General features: G+C 42.4%; 1 pseudogene; it reads left to right on the top strand.

Annotated features, from left to right (window-relative positions):
• The first annotated feature begins 6,472 nt into the window (after positions 1 to 6,472).
• Positions 6,473 to 6,984, top strand: LOC148030488 (uncharacterized; annotated as a pseudogene).
• Positions 6,985 to 15,164: the final 8,180 nt, after the last annotated feature.

Raw genomic sequence — 15,164 nt, 5'->3', positions numbered from 1 at the left:
ACTAGATCTCTATACACCAATAGTGTGTCTCCCCACTCTTCGCTAACTATTAGGAAAAAATCAATGACAATTGTGGATATCTATATCTAGGGAGTTGCCATAATTGTTGTAAGAAAGTTACCTTTTGAAATAACTCTTGCATGACTGTGGGTGCTTCTCCCATCTCTATTCTAATGATCTAATGGGGTACTAATGGTTTGCTCTATGTGATGCGAGTAATCATCATCACAAGATTGGAGTAACCTATGGATCAAACAACCTCCATTCAATCCAAGGTTCCTGGAATTGAGCATATATACATTTTCCCTCAAGTGCAACAAGTATTGTATAACTCTATCCAACCTAGACACTAATACATCTAGTAATCAAATTGTAGGTCTTGTAAATGTGGCTCCCAAATATACATAGGAGCTAGTGTACTCAACCATATTCCCTCCAAGAGTAAATTGAGGCTTTGCTTAGGTCGCCCAAGCTTGCATGGTATTAGCCACCATCACCTTGGTCTTTCAAAGGTTCACTATCAATCCCCTATCCATGCAAAATGCTTGCAATGCATCCATGTGTCTTTGTAAACCCTTGAGGGGTCATGATAACATCATCTGCATATAATAAAACGTGTATCAAAATGCCTATCAAGCTCACACTTGGACTTGTAAATCTATCCACATAATCTAAGAGCTCATCAACATAAACACCAAATAAAGTAGGGTAAAATGAGGACTGCTACTTCTCCTTGATGGTAGTGTCCATCACATTGAAAAGCCCTCCGAGAGCACGTACCCTCCCTATCACCCACTCATGCAAGGCATAAATCGCCACAATAGATTCTTTAGAGTACCAATATTTTATAGTTATTGCATGAGCCTTGGATAGAACACTGAGTCAAATACTTTTTGCAAAAATCTACTAAGAAGCAATAAATCATCTTCCCTTGTGTGCTCCCTACCCACCTCTATAATAGCTTTCAGGGTCAATATGTAATCCAACATAGTGAACCCTCTCTTGAAGCTTGCTTGCTCTTGTGCTTTATCATGAGCACAAACCCTAATAGCACAATAAGACAAACACACCCCCTAGGGAGTGCACAACTCTTAATTACATGTTAACCCTCAGAGAAACAAGGTGAAAAAATCAAAAATCCAGAAAACCTAAAGCAGAAGACAAGGCCAAGGAAAAAGTTGAATGGAAGACGAAGGTGTGTCAAGAAAAAATCGGGAAACACAAGAAGTGTGAAAAAGTCCTAAATCAAGGAGAGAGGCACACAAGAAAAGCGCAAGTCAAAACTTTTGTACAAGAGCGCAAGGCACACTATGATTTATTTTAAGAGTGCCCGTGCAAATTGTAAAGGCAGATAGCCGGTAGGAAAGAGGTTAGGAAGATAGAAGAACAATGGAAAAAACAGCCTAGGCTTTGGCCGGCCATGTAAAAAGGGGATGACTGCCCAAGGGAAAGAGGGTTTTGTATATAAAGTTAAAAAAGTGAATGAGAGCTCATTCTTTGGTGTGTGGCAAAGTGGACTCTTCTTCTCTTCTCTTGCTAGCTTGTGAGTGCTTGAGGGAGGGAGTGTGAGTGAGTGAGACAGGGAGTGTGAGAGTGAGGGATCTTGGAGGTGAAGCTCTCCACCATCTCCTCCCTTCTTATTATTCTCTCTTCTCTCATCTTGTACGTGCCTATGGAGGATGGAGCTTGGAGGAAGAGAATTGAGGATGCTTGAGCTTGCATCACGAATTGTGGGGCTATCGGAGTGCTTGAGGGGGGAAGAAACTCACTTGAGCATCAAAGTAAGCTTACTACACTCGTAGAGACGGATAGTGTGTCGGCTATGTAAGAGATAGCCATTAGTGCTTGCTTGAAACACTTGAAAAATAAGAGGTCTGTGGGTCTTGGTGGTTGAGTTTGAGCTCTACCTCTACATTTTGGTTCCATTGTTGAGATCAACGGATTCAAATTTGAGCACTTGCAAGCTTCAAATCGAGCATCGCAGTACGGGTTTCATCCCCAAATCGGAGCTTGAGATAGATAGGGGATTTTGAGTCTTTAATCCATGCTACAAGTAAGTATTTTTGGTTTTTGATGGTTAGTTGGGTTGGAGAAATCAGTTCAGTACTTTGCTTTCTATTCTTGTTGCATTTAGAGTAGGTTAAGGTTAGGAAATCGGTTGGAAAAGCCTAGGGTTTGTTGTTATAAAACAAGCCAAATAGAGCACAGATCTGGGAAAAACAAAGGGGAGTGTTGAAGGGGGTTAAGGTCGACAAGCAAGGGGCATGAGTGGCAAGAACCTTGTGAATTAGGGGTTTAATAGCTAGGAGTCCAAGGGGGAGCTCATTTGAAACCCCGGTTGTTTGAGAGAGAGAGAGAGAGAGAGAGAGAGAGGGAGAGAGGGAGGGAGGGAGGGAGGGAGGGAGAGAGAGAGAGATAGAGCCAATTGCATGGATCCACTTCAATAGAGTCGCTGACAAGTTTGTTGCCCACTACAGGTATATCCATACCTCCTTCATGCATAGGTAGGATTTGGAGGTGCTTGGCTTGTGCAAAGGCCACAATTTCTCAACATGGAGAAATTTTCATTGACTCGAAAAAAATGTGTCGCTTTCGGCCCATCCGAATTATGCCAACTTTTGGACAAGTCCCAGAATTGGCCCTCAGCCGGCCCCCTCGGCCCATTGGCATTCGGCCCTCGGCCCTCGGCTCGGTCACCTGTTGGGCCAAGTTTGATTTTTCCAGAATTTTTTGAAAATTAGACGAGATCACCTAGACACTGGCTATACGAACATCCAAAGACCATACAAATCCTTGAGAAGCCCTTCTGGCACAAGGAATAAAGGGATCAATGAGACTTGGGCATAGAAGTGACACTTGTGAATCATCTAGCGATCCAGTCGTCCGGCAGCAATATGGATTGCAGTCTTAAAGCACTGACACATCAGGATTGAGTGGAGAGAATGGCAGAGAACCCTATAAATTAGTAGAAATGGCCAAAAACTGAGCATACAAGCCTATCAGGCTAAACCCATGATGAGAGTGCTAGAGTTGTCTAGGCACTTGTTTTCTCACTCACTCTGAATTCCAGCCCTCAAAGCACAATTGAGAAAAGCTAAAGGCCTAATTTTGCACAGTGCACAGAAAAGAGCACGCACACGCACACATGAACAAGGGTAAGTTGAGGACTGGTTGTAATTAACAAGAACGTACCCAAACTTAAGAACTTGAAGGAACCCACCACTTAACAGAAGACCCAAAGGCATAGAAGGGTGATTGAATCCCCAAAATTAGGACCAAGCGGAGAACATGGCAAAAAATCTGAATGCAACAAGGACATAAAATACCATGGAAGTGGATCTACCCGGTCTTATTGACTTGATCGACAACTTGGTAGAACAGGAAGTCCTAGACATGGAAGAGGGCATCTTAGGCCGTAGAAGTAACGAGGAGCTTAACCTGGGAGACTTTCCTGAGATTGTCCAATAGTTAGTGAGTAAATACGATACTCAAACCCCGGCTAGAGTATCACGGTAGACCTATAGAGGACATCATATCAGATCTCAAGGAGGAGAGGAAGCTTGCACATAGGGCTCTGCAAGGCCTAGCCATGTACAACCAGGATAAGCAAACTAGGAGTTTGCGCCAAAGCTTATAAATATGAGAGATTTAGAGAGTGCTAATCCTAGTAGGCAGAAACCAGTCGGAGAGTGAGAGGGCGCTAGAAGGAGATCTCACTCTGAGCGAGCTCCTGATGAAGCGACTGCTAGATAACAAGACAATGGAGCAAAGCGTTGCAACATTAGCAGCATCACTGCTAGCAGGGTTAGGGGTTAACCAAGGCTCTAAGATCCAATCGAAAATTCCTATGGTGGTGAAGCATCTGGAAAAAAATCAATACCAAGCTGACGATGACCTGTACAACTTTGTGGAACAATTTGAGTAGGTTTGCGAGGCCAATGGCCTCATTGATCCTACTCAAAGCTTCCAAGCCTTCAAACTATGCTTAGGAGTCAAGGGCCGGACTTGGTACATGAGTTTGGATGCTGCAGAGCATGCCAATTTTAGTGGCTTGAAAAATCTATTCATTAAGAGATTTTTCAAACTTGGGTACTTTGACAACTTACTAGTGTGACTCATAAACACCAAGCAGAGAGAGAAAGAGGATATTCAAGATTATGTGACCTAGGTAAGGAGCCTCTGTAAGAGAATCCCAATGGGAGAGAGACCAACCAAAAGAGCGGTATCCACGGTATTCATTAGCGGAATACAAAGTGAGGGGAAGTGCTTTTTGAAAAGTCATTAACGAATGACTGAAAGGGGAAGTGCTAAGGTTGTACCTCGACCCAAAGCGGCAACTCAAAGCCATCGAGAAGGTGAAAGAATGGGTGAAGGAGGCCCAGGAGCACCTAAAAAATGGTGAGCCCATACTAGAAGATGAGATTGATGATCTCTCAAGTGTGAGTGTGCCAATCTCTCTACCACGACCAAAATCAAGGGAGGCAATAATGCCACAAAAGCAGAGCCACCTAGTCAAAGGCTAAATGCTTCGAACTAGCAAATAGTCAAGGCCATTGGCCAAGAATTGCAGACTTAGGAGAGAGATAAGTGACTAGTAACCTTCTCAATATGTTGGTGACCACCCTTGTAACTTTGAGCTTGGGCGACCTGCTTAGGCAACATCCAATGCTATGGCTAGAGCTAAAACAGTGGGTTGAAGAACCAAACAGGCCAATTACCACAGACTTGCTTGAGCACGATGCATAAACTCAAATGCTGACTTTGACACTACATTCCATGCCTAACTCCTTGCACGTCAATGTTTTTTGGAAAGGCAAGAAAATGCATGTAGTACTGCCAGTCCTAGCGCTAGGGGATGCCATAAGAAAGGGGATTGTAGACACAGGGGCAGGAGTGAGTGTGCTAAGCCATGCATTACTCTAGACTTGGGGTAACCCATTGGTCGAGACTGCTAGGTTCAACATCACATTGGCTAATGTAATGAAGGTGAAACTATTCAAAGTGTTGAAAAATTGACCAGTGAAGATTGCATGAATTTGATTCTCGATTGACTTCATAGTCATGAAGGGAGTGGACTATGACATCTTGCTAGGTTGACCATGGATGCACAACATGAGAATGGTAGAAGACTAGGGCAACGGTCTTATCTTCTTTGCTAATCAAACAGAGGCTGTAAGAGTAGAGATGGACACTTGGAAGACTACACCAGTCAACCTAGATGGCATCTCCACCATGATGAAGGGCAACGGACATCAGACTAGGGGACCCTATGGGACCCTTACTAAGTATATCATGTGCCCTAAGGACGAGCGAGATTGGATGCATGTTATTGCTACCATCGACCTACCATTCTCAGACACTGAGGAGTATGAACAAGCCATCAAGGCAACTGGCAAGATCAAGAACACACTTTCATTGCCAGTCTGCATGATGACCGAGAGCCTACGTGGGAGATCCAACCCTACTACATTCCAAGTCATGAGCAATAGATGAGAGCTCCTGGATATCCTAGGGTACTTGACCAACAAGTTGGCTGGCAATCTAGCAGCAAATCTTAAGCCACTCCAAGACCTCATGGATGAGCCGGAATGGCGATGGTCAAGAGTGCACAATTTAAACTTGAGATACAATTGGGCCTTAATCCTTGACCAACAAGAAGAGAATTGTTAGAAACAGGAGAATGATGAGAAACCGAACAAAGATAGCTCTGATGACAAATATGAGGACTGAAGTTCCTCCAGTGACGAGAGCGAAAGGGAAATCGATACTCTAGAGTACGACACTAGGGGGTGTATAATTGAACAAATACGAGTAGACCACAGACCACACAAGCAGAGTGCACTTAGAGTAGAGAAAGGAGTCAGACACAAGGACTATGATTGACCTTGGTTGGAGCACATGGGTGCAATCGACTATGAGCAGGCAGACCTAGCCCAAACTAGTGACACACCACTACTGTAAACGGACTCACCTTCTGAGCTATGACCACCAGGAGAGAGCCCCTCTTTTAGTGAAGACAGAGAGTTTGATTTTGAATCGGAAGTCAGCTCAAATAGTGACCCTGAAATACCTCGCTCCCTAAGACTAGATGCACTCATCCACCTACGATGCCGATGGTTAAGGGAGGAACGACAGATGTTGAGCAAAGTAATGTGGACATAAGAACAAAAAAAACCGCAAGACTAGCCAAATCGATTCATGAAGTTCAAAAAGGGAGATAGGGTGGTGATCTAGCTCGGAGGCAAACGACGGGCTAGGTAGCTAGTTCTAGGTCCATGATTCTCAACATGGTATCAGAGCCATGGCTGAGCTAGGTAGCTAGTGGTGTGGTTTCTTCATGAATGGATCATAGGTCTTGTTACTTCTCAAGTTCCTCTTAGCTCAACTGCTCTCGTCCAAAACTTCTATCATGTAGTCCATTACAGGACCCAGGTGATGATTCTAACGAGCTAGGGCAAATAGTCAGTTGGCTGTCAAGATGGAAACAAAGCCCAAAACGACTGTCTATATTGGTGGCTTAGAAGAAAATGTCACAGAATCTATATTGCATGCTGCATTCATTCCTTTTGGTGACATCAAGGACCTTACAATCCCCTTGGATCAATTTGAACAAAAGTATAGAGGCTTTGGATGTGTTACATACTTGGAGAAAGAAGATGCTGATGCAGCCATGGACAATATGCACAACGATGAACTCTATGGCAGAGTTTTTGACAGTAAACTATGCCCAACCCATAAGAATAAAGGGTGGTGAGCAAGGATGGGCATCTCAGCCAATTTGAGCAGATGTAGATACTTGGTTTGAACGCCATACAACAGGAAGCAGAGATGCAACGACTTTAGGTAGAACATATAGCCAAAGCACGCGCTACTCAGGAGGAGAAAAAGAAATTGATTTAGGAAACTGGAGAGGAAACATGAGAAAAGAAAGCCTGAGATGGCCCAATGGCTAGGGAAAAAGCAGCTCTTGACGAAAAATCTTGATTGCTTGAAAAGCATAACATCTGGAGCTTTCGATGTTGGTATAAGATTGCATCCAACTATATCCTTCAGTTGCGGATTTGTAGTGTCAAATGCCCTACGGACAACAAATGGTGCATATGATTGAATAGAGAAAGGGGGAGGGATTTGGATCAATTGTATGGTGATCCCTCGGTGATCGCCAACAAGAAGAGGAAGAAGCAGAGAGCAGAGCGGACCCGACTTTGCTTTCATGGCGCCCTCATCTCAAGCATAAGAAGAGATTCTCTTTCAAAGGCAAAGTAGGAAAGGAACCTACAGAAGATCTGACACATGTCAACTAGATAGAAATCAGATTCGACGTTCCAGTACGTTTCATGGTAGCAGGTCGACATCAGATTCATTTCCTAATCCAAGCTTTCAAACGAAAAGAAAACCTAAGGGTTGAACCTTACTACCTTTGAAGGCTCATTCACACTTGAGCCTTTGCTCAAACGTGGTTCCTTATCACCCCTGTTCACACCTTGCCTTAATACAAAGGTCACTGCATATTTAAAGTGCTTCTCAAATTAAAGATAACACACACATACATTATATGTTTCAACATTTATTAGCATTGTGTGCTTTATCGATAACTCTAAAGCATCTTGTAAATTGGGATTAGACACTGCCCGAGTATACTCGTGGTAAGACCTTCCCATATCCCAAAATCAAAATGATTTGCACAACTGAAGACAAAGAAATCTTACACCATGAAGACCAAAATGCCAGAAGATCAAACATTGGAGTGACCAAGAAGAAGATCAAAGAATGCCAAAGAAGCATAAGGAAATGAAGAAGATAAAATACTCCACTGCTACAACAAACAAAATTCTTGAAAAATTTCCCATCATGGATCATGTATTCCCTTAGTGGATGTAACAAACCCTACCAAAAATGTAAAGTTTCAAGCCTTAACTTGACTAGGCTGCTAGAGAGCTAGTTTCCCGGGCCATGTCATCATGTAGGGGGGGCAAAAGCTAGCAAGGGTAGAGACTCATCATTTGAGGGGGGGTGTTGAGAAATCAAATGATGTATGCCTAAAAGAGGCTTTGTATAAGAGAGATGACAAAAGTTGTCTGCTCCAAAAGCTCTAGGAAAAGATATCTAGAATCCCATAAGCACAGATAATAAAGTGGTGCTATCCAAAAATCTATATAACCATGCACTTGACACTCATTCATAATGGAATGGAACTTTCAATTTGAGTCACTCAAGATTGTGTTTATGAGTCCAAGCTAATCTATCTTGGAACCTAATTCGCTTGAGTGACAATCTCTTCTCTTTATCATGTATCATGTGTTTGATTTGCATCCACCATAGCTCATCTAGTTCTAGGCCCATGATTCTCAACACCGCCAAGGTCAAGGAGGTCAATTTGGCTAAGGAGGGGGAGACCCCACGACCTGTCTTTATAGCCGATGACTTGGCTGAGCAAGATGAAGCAAGTCTCATTACTCTCTTGTGAGAGTATGTAGATGTCTTTGCTTGGTCCCTAGAAGAGCTCAAAGGGGTAGACCCAAGTGAGGTGACTCACAATATACTCATGACGCCTGACACAACATCGGTCAAGCAGCAACCATATCCCATGAGTCAAAAGCACGCCCATGCTGTCAAGGAAGAAATTGACAAGCTAATGAGAGCATGATTCATCTACAAAATTGAACACATGGACTGGATTTCTCCCATAGTCATTGTATTAAAGAAGAATGGAAAGATTAGAGCGTGTGTCAATTACAAGTAGGTAAACGCAGCTACAAAGAGAGATAACTACCCATTGTCATATAACGAGCACATGCTCGAGAGAGTAGCTAGAAAAGAGGCCTAATATTTTTTGGACGGCTTCTCTGGATACAATCAGGTGCAAGTATATCCTGACGATAGGTATAAAACCGCATTCGCTACTAAATGGGGAGTCTTTGCCTACATAGTCATGCCTTTTGGATTGACTAACACACCAGCCACTTTCCAATGATTGATGTGTACAATATTCAAAGACAGGCTGAGGAAGGAGTTAGAGTCTTCGTGGATGACTTGTATGTTCACTCTACTTGGGCGAGAGCACTTAAGCAGACTCCAAGCGGTTTTTGAATGATGTCGACTATACTGTCTCTCATTAAACCGCTTGAAGTGCCAGTTCTAGGTGAAGCATGGATGTATCCTAGGACACATGGTGTCGAAGAATGGCATTGCCACAGATTTCTCAAAGATCAAGGTCATTGTCGATCTTCCACCCCCAATTAATTACAAGGGCGTTCAACACTTCTTAGGACATATAGGGTATTATCGACAATTTGTATTAAACGATGCATTGATTGCTAGACCCTCTATACAAGCTGTTGATTATATTCGAATGGACCGAGGAATGCCAACACGTGTATGAGGAATGAAAAAAGGCTCTAACCACAACACTAATACTACAAGCCCGAGATTGGGCACTCACGTTTCATGTGCACATCGTTGCTTTGAAATTTGCCGTAGGAGCTGTGTTGTGCCAACTTGGTGAACACAACATGGATTACCCAGTGAGTTTTGGTAGCAGACAACTCACTGAGACTGAAATGAATTACTCAACAATGGAGAGAGAGGGCTTGTGGCCATGGTGTTTGTCGTAAAGAAATTTCGACATTATCTTTTGGCTACACCTTTTACTTTCTTTGTTGACCATCAAGCCTTATTGTATCTTGTTAACAAACCATGTACTAGAGAACGCCTTTTACTTTCTTTGACCATCAAGCCTTATTGTATACATCTTGTTAACAAACCATGTGCTACAGGACGCATCGCTAGATGACTACTGCTTTTGGAGTTTGACTTCTCCGTGATGGTGCGTAAAGGGAAGCAACATTACATGATTGACCATCTGTCTCGTATCCCACTGGAGAAGTGGTTGGACAAGGCATTGTGGATGAACTGCCAGATGCACATCTATCCCGCTTATCCAATGAAGAAGATTTGTGCAGGCAGGAGGAACTAGCAGCAATGAGCCCGCCTAGGCATGATACGCCGGGAACCAGTGACCAAGCGTCAGAAGACTTACCTCCACCTGTCCTAGAAGAAAAGGGACGCCAACAACCTCATGGCATGGGTGCAGTTCTTGGTTGATAAGGCACATACCCCAATGCCCACCTTCAGTGCAGAAACCCCAATGATAGGAGTGAAATGACCAGCATTTGCAAACGTCAAATCTCAACAGGGGCCCAAGTGACCAAGAATAGATACTACCGCCACGGAGCCACAACACATTGACCAAGACGAGCATGTCAGGGAGCTCTATGCTCAGTTAGAAAGGGCAAAGGAGGAGAAGAGAGTGGTAGTGGTGAAGTTGGAAACGGAAAGGGAAATGGCAAACACCTCCCAGCTAGAAAAGACCTGACACTCAATCCACCGACAACAGAACTCGCATTGACCAATCAAGAGTGGATACAATGCTGTCACAATAGGGTGACAAATTTATACTAGTCATATCCAAGGAGAACCGTGATGCAATAACACGATCTCAGGAGAAACATGGAGACCCCGAGAGCATAAGCAATCCTAGCATTGACCAATCTTGCTCATCTAGGCATGAGCCCCCAGCTATGCTAAAGCCTAGGCAAACTCCTAGAACCTTGCATGAGATAGCAACCGAGCAAAATCTCATTGAACATAGAAATGTCACAGAATGCTTAACTGAGCTGGATGCTAAGCTCAAAGTGTTCGCACGTGTCTACATCCTTGTGGACATGGGTTCATTCCCTAAGGAGCAGCTTGGAGAATACTTGCCATTTTTCCTATCCTGGGAAGAGCAAGAACATCTTAACGAGCATTATGACAGGTTCTTGCATGAACGCATGCGACTCATCTCTGATGAGGAAGCCGATGAACTACACTTAACTGTAACATTCAATGATGTGCTCTACCAACCAAATCTTTTAGAGATAGAGCAACTAAAGTGACAATCGGAGGGTCAAAGTCAATTTGAGAAACGTTGGTTTGAAAACCATGTTGCAATGGCCGATCTAGGAGCCCAAATCATGACAGACTCAAAAGAGCGATTGGCCAAATGGTGGTCTCAAAGAGACCCAACCTATGTGGTGCCAACTTCCTTTCGAGTGCTAAGTGCCATTCGAGGTACAGACTTAGCCGAAACTAGCCAAGAGAACTCTTTGGCTGATAAGGTTCTCATTGAGGAGGAGCTACATGTTGCAAGTAGACTCAGACAAGGTACCATGATACTCGATGTTGCAAAATATCTATCGTTATTGAGTAAGCTGCCATGAGTACTAGATGTATGTACCACACTCCAGTACAATCCAGAGTTCTACAATTGGCTTTTATCCTCGTGAAGTGACATGGATTTGTAAATATGTATATAAATAAACAATGAATTTTGTGACCCTGTATAGACAATATCAACACACACAAGCAATGATAGTCAAGCGCAGGGAGAAGAGTTGGGTTTGACAGGCTAAGACCCTCAGAGGATTGTAAGGGTATTGATTGCTTCTAGTGACTAACAATGGGTATTGGCTTGACCTATTAAATGACTCTTTGATGTTATTATAGATCCTAAACCCATGCAAAGCTAGAAACTCCTCATCTTTGAGTTAGGCAATTCTTGCAAGATTTATGAGAACATTTAGATTATCATATCTCACCAAATCTCAACATTCTCAAGAGCACTCACCTTTGCATACTCTATCATAGAGGTGTTGATATTTCTCTACCATAAGCCTAGAATGAATGTTGAAGATGGTAGGAGAGCTAGGAGCTTTTGTATTATACTTAAAATGGCATCATGTTTGTTTCTATGTTAATCCTTATTTTCCTTTTGTTTATCCATGATGAGACATGCCATGGAACAATTTTAATTACCATTTTGGTCTCACAAGTTATTTTTGCATCTTGTTTGTAGACATTAATTAATTATATATATATATGTATGTATGTATATCTCTCTCTCTACTTGAGAGAGCACAGTTCTCCTCAGTAGAGCTATGACACCATATCATGGAGCAAGATTTGTATGGCCCCTTAGATACCATTACTAGAAACTTGCTAACTCCATCTACCTTGCAACTAGAGATACCTTCCCCCAAATGGCTTAGTTGCACTACATTGCTACGTTGTGGCACTATGCATCCAAATAGTTGGTATGACAATGAGTGCATAAGAGTAGTGCATGCTTCACATGGGAGGTATCCCATAGTACCCACACACACAAAAAGGCATGGAGTCTTTTTGGCAACTTACACTCTAGAAAAAGTTAGCATACCTGATGGACATGGAGTAGGAGGTAGAATGCTTGTGGAGCCAATGATACTTGATTGTTGGCAATAGATAACTCTTATGCTGGACCGCAAGGGGACTTGGAGGATGATACAAGGATCCTACCCTTCACATCATAATCTTATAGTTGGACATGTTTTTCCCAAGATTGATATTTCTATTTTGGACCATGAGGTTAGCATTTGGTCCCAAAGGCAAGAAGTGGGAGCCAAATGGTAGGCATGCTTCTAGTGAGGCTTCTCCACCCTTGATCACATTTTCACCCTTCAAGTCATCATCAAGAAAGGTAGGACACATGGGAGGATGATGTATTTCTACTTTGTGAAATTTTCCAAAGATTTTGACATGATATTAAGGGCCAAACTTATGAGGAGGTTAGTGACTTTATTGAGATGCTTTGGGGCATCATATTCATCTATAAGAAGGCGATAAAAAGGATTATGTGCTCTAGATGGCTACTTAGCGGAGATTGCTAGTCCTATTGGAGTGAACCAAGACTGACAATATTGACCCACTCTTTGGATTATGTATTAATGAGGTGTACATTGGCCATAGGGGAGGGGTGGTGCATCCTACTATCCTCAACTTGGATCACTATATTGGATTATACTTTTTATATATGGGGGAGGCAATGGAGATTGTAACCTCCTATGTCTACTTTTGTTGGGCCATAATTTTGCATGATGAGGGAAAATGAGAACCAAACCACACAAGGATATGAATCCTTGAGTACATTGGAATCTAGATGTGCTCATGTATATTTTTAAGAGTTGAAGACAAAGTTCTAGCCATCTACTAATACTTAAGTGACTACCACACTTATATGATGATGCTATATAGGGATCTAGCTTGATCCCTAGATGGAGGTGATAACTAGATGGAGAACAAGGGGAGGATGGAACACTAGATGTTTCAAAGGGGGATGAGGATGGTCTAGTGGAGGCCACTAAAGGGGGTAGAATATACATAAGAGATTGAGGAGGAGGATTATAATGGATGGTTGAAATGGGAGAGGCATGTAGTGATGATGATATCCCCTACTATGATTCAAAGCAATGACTACGTCCCACAAAGCATTGCATGCATAGAGATAGGAGCCACACCTATTGTATAAAGGACTTTCTTGAGACAATGTGCTTTCTATACCAACTATGGAACACCCTGAAGGACAAGTACCCCTAAATAGGCATTGATTCCTCCTCATAGATCTAGCAATAGACAAGGACTCAAGGTGCCTATATTCACAAGTTGGTTCTTTGATTGTGCTATATAGTCTCTACTCCTAGGCCTTACCACCTTTCTAGTTAATGACTTGGAGGTTACATCTTATGCAGTTAGTCACCATGAGCAAAACCAAGTGATTAGGTTTGGTAGAAATCAACATGACCTTTGCGAACAAAGATGGCTTTCTACAAGACTCTCCTTCACACTTGGCACCTCTTGGTATGGTCAAGATATAAGGACGTGGATTTATCCTATGGGGTTCAATGTGCAATTAGTTAGCTTCACACGTTTTCACACGATAGCTTCATATGTGGTTCAATGTGCAATTAGATAGCTTCACACGTTTTCACACGAGCTTCATATTAATATATTTTGACCGGTTGGACATGTATCAACTCCTGCATAGAGTGGCAATTGAATGAGATGTTTTGGGGCTATTTTAGGGTTTGAATACTCTTGTTTTAACAAAGAAAATATTGCTAGTTATAGTAGTGGGCTGGCTGTATTTGGTACTGCTACTTGCATACATTACAAACATTGATACTTGTATGGACATAGTTTGTTGATGGGATGTTTTGACACTACCATAGAATGTTTTGAACTGATTTGAGCTTGGCTTATGCTCAGTTGAATGTGTTTTTCATTGTTGGAATACAGTTTATAGCAAGCAGGTTGTTAGGAAAACTTTCCTGAATAGCAAGAAACTGGTCCTGAACTGTAGGAAAAGGAGTCAGATACTTATAGGTTGTATATATCACTAAACACCTAAGCTGCAACTATGACAAATGCTCAAGGCACTAACAATATCACTCAAATTGTGGGAAAAAAGCTGGGCAACAAAAATTTTTCTTTATGGAAGTTCCATATGAAGAATTTTTTGGTCGGCAGAGGTTATTGGAACTTATGTACAAGTGATGAGGTTGAACCTGAAATGCATGAAAGGAATCTGAAAAATGATCAGAAAAGGGCTCATAAGCTATGGACTGAGAGAGCATGCAAGGTGTTACATTGGTTTTTATGGTTGTACAAATTACTGGATGCAGTTCTCCAAAGGATGCATGGGACATACTCATGAAGAATTATGGAAATGTAACACATGCAAGAAAGATTCAGCTAAAGCAACAATTCAGTAACATGTTTAGGAATGGCATAAGCATTTAGGAATACACTACAGAGATCAAGAGCATAGCGGATAAACTTGCCACCATTGGATCTTCAATGTCTGAGGATGATATGATTGCAGTGACATTGAATGGACTTGGCAAAGAATATAAAGCATTTGATACGTCTATTTTTGTGAGAGCTGAATCCCCTAATTGGGATGAGTTGATTGCTTTGTTATTGCATGAGGAAGTTAAGCTTGGGCTGAATACACGTTCTAGTACGTCTCAAAGCAGCAAAGACACTGCTCTTTACTTTAGCCAGCGTGGCAAAGGCAGTAGAGGCCGTGGCTCTTTTTGAGGTCAAGGAGACACTCGAAACACTTATGTACATGATCAGCAGAATGCCTGGCATGGCACAAATACGCAGGGTCAATGTGGATCTAGAGGCTTTAGAAGTAGGGGGAGATCACCCCATTATGTAGTTTCCATGCACTTGAGACACTATTTTTCTAGAGAGATTATCGGCATCTATCAAGCGAGACCCTTAGATTGCTATATGAGGTTGAT

This window comes from Lygodium microphyllum, chromosome 10, assembly GCF_053477565.2.
Source record: "Lygodium microphyllum isolate KBCC chromosome 10, Lygodium_microphyllum_v1.1.10, whole genome shotgun sequence".
NCBI classification, from domain to species: Eukaryota; Viridiplantae; Streptophyta; class Polypodiopsida; order Schizaeales; family Lygodiaceae; genus Lygodium; species Lygodium microphyllum.
Note: the sequence above shows the minus strand (reverse complement) of the source record. Positions and strands in the feature narration are given on the sequence as shown.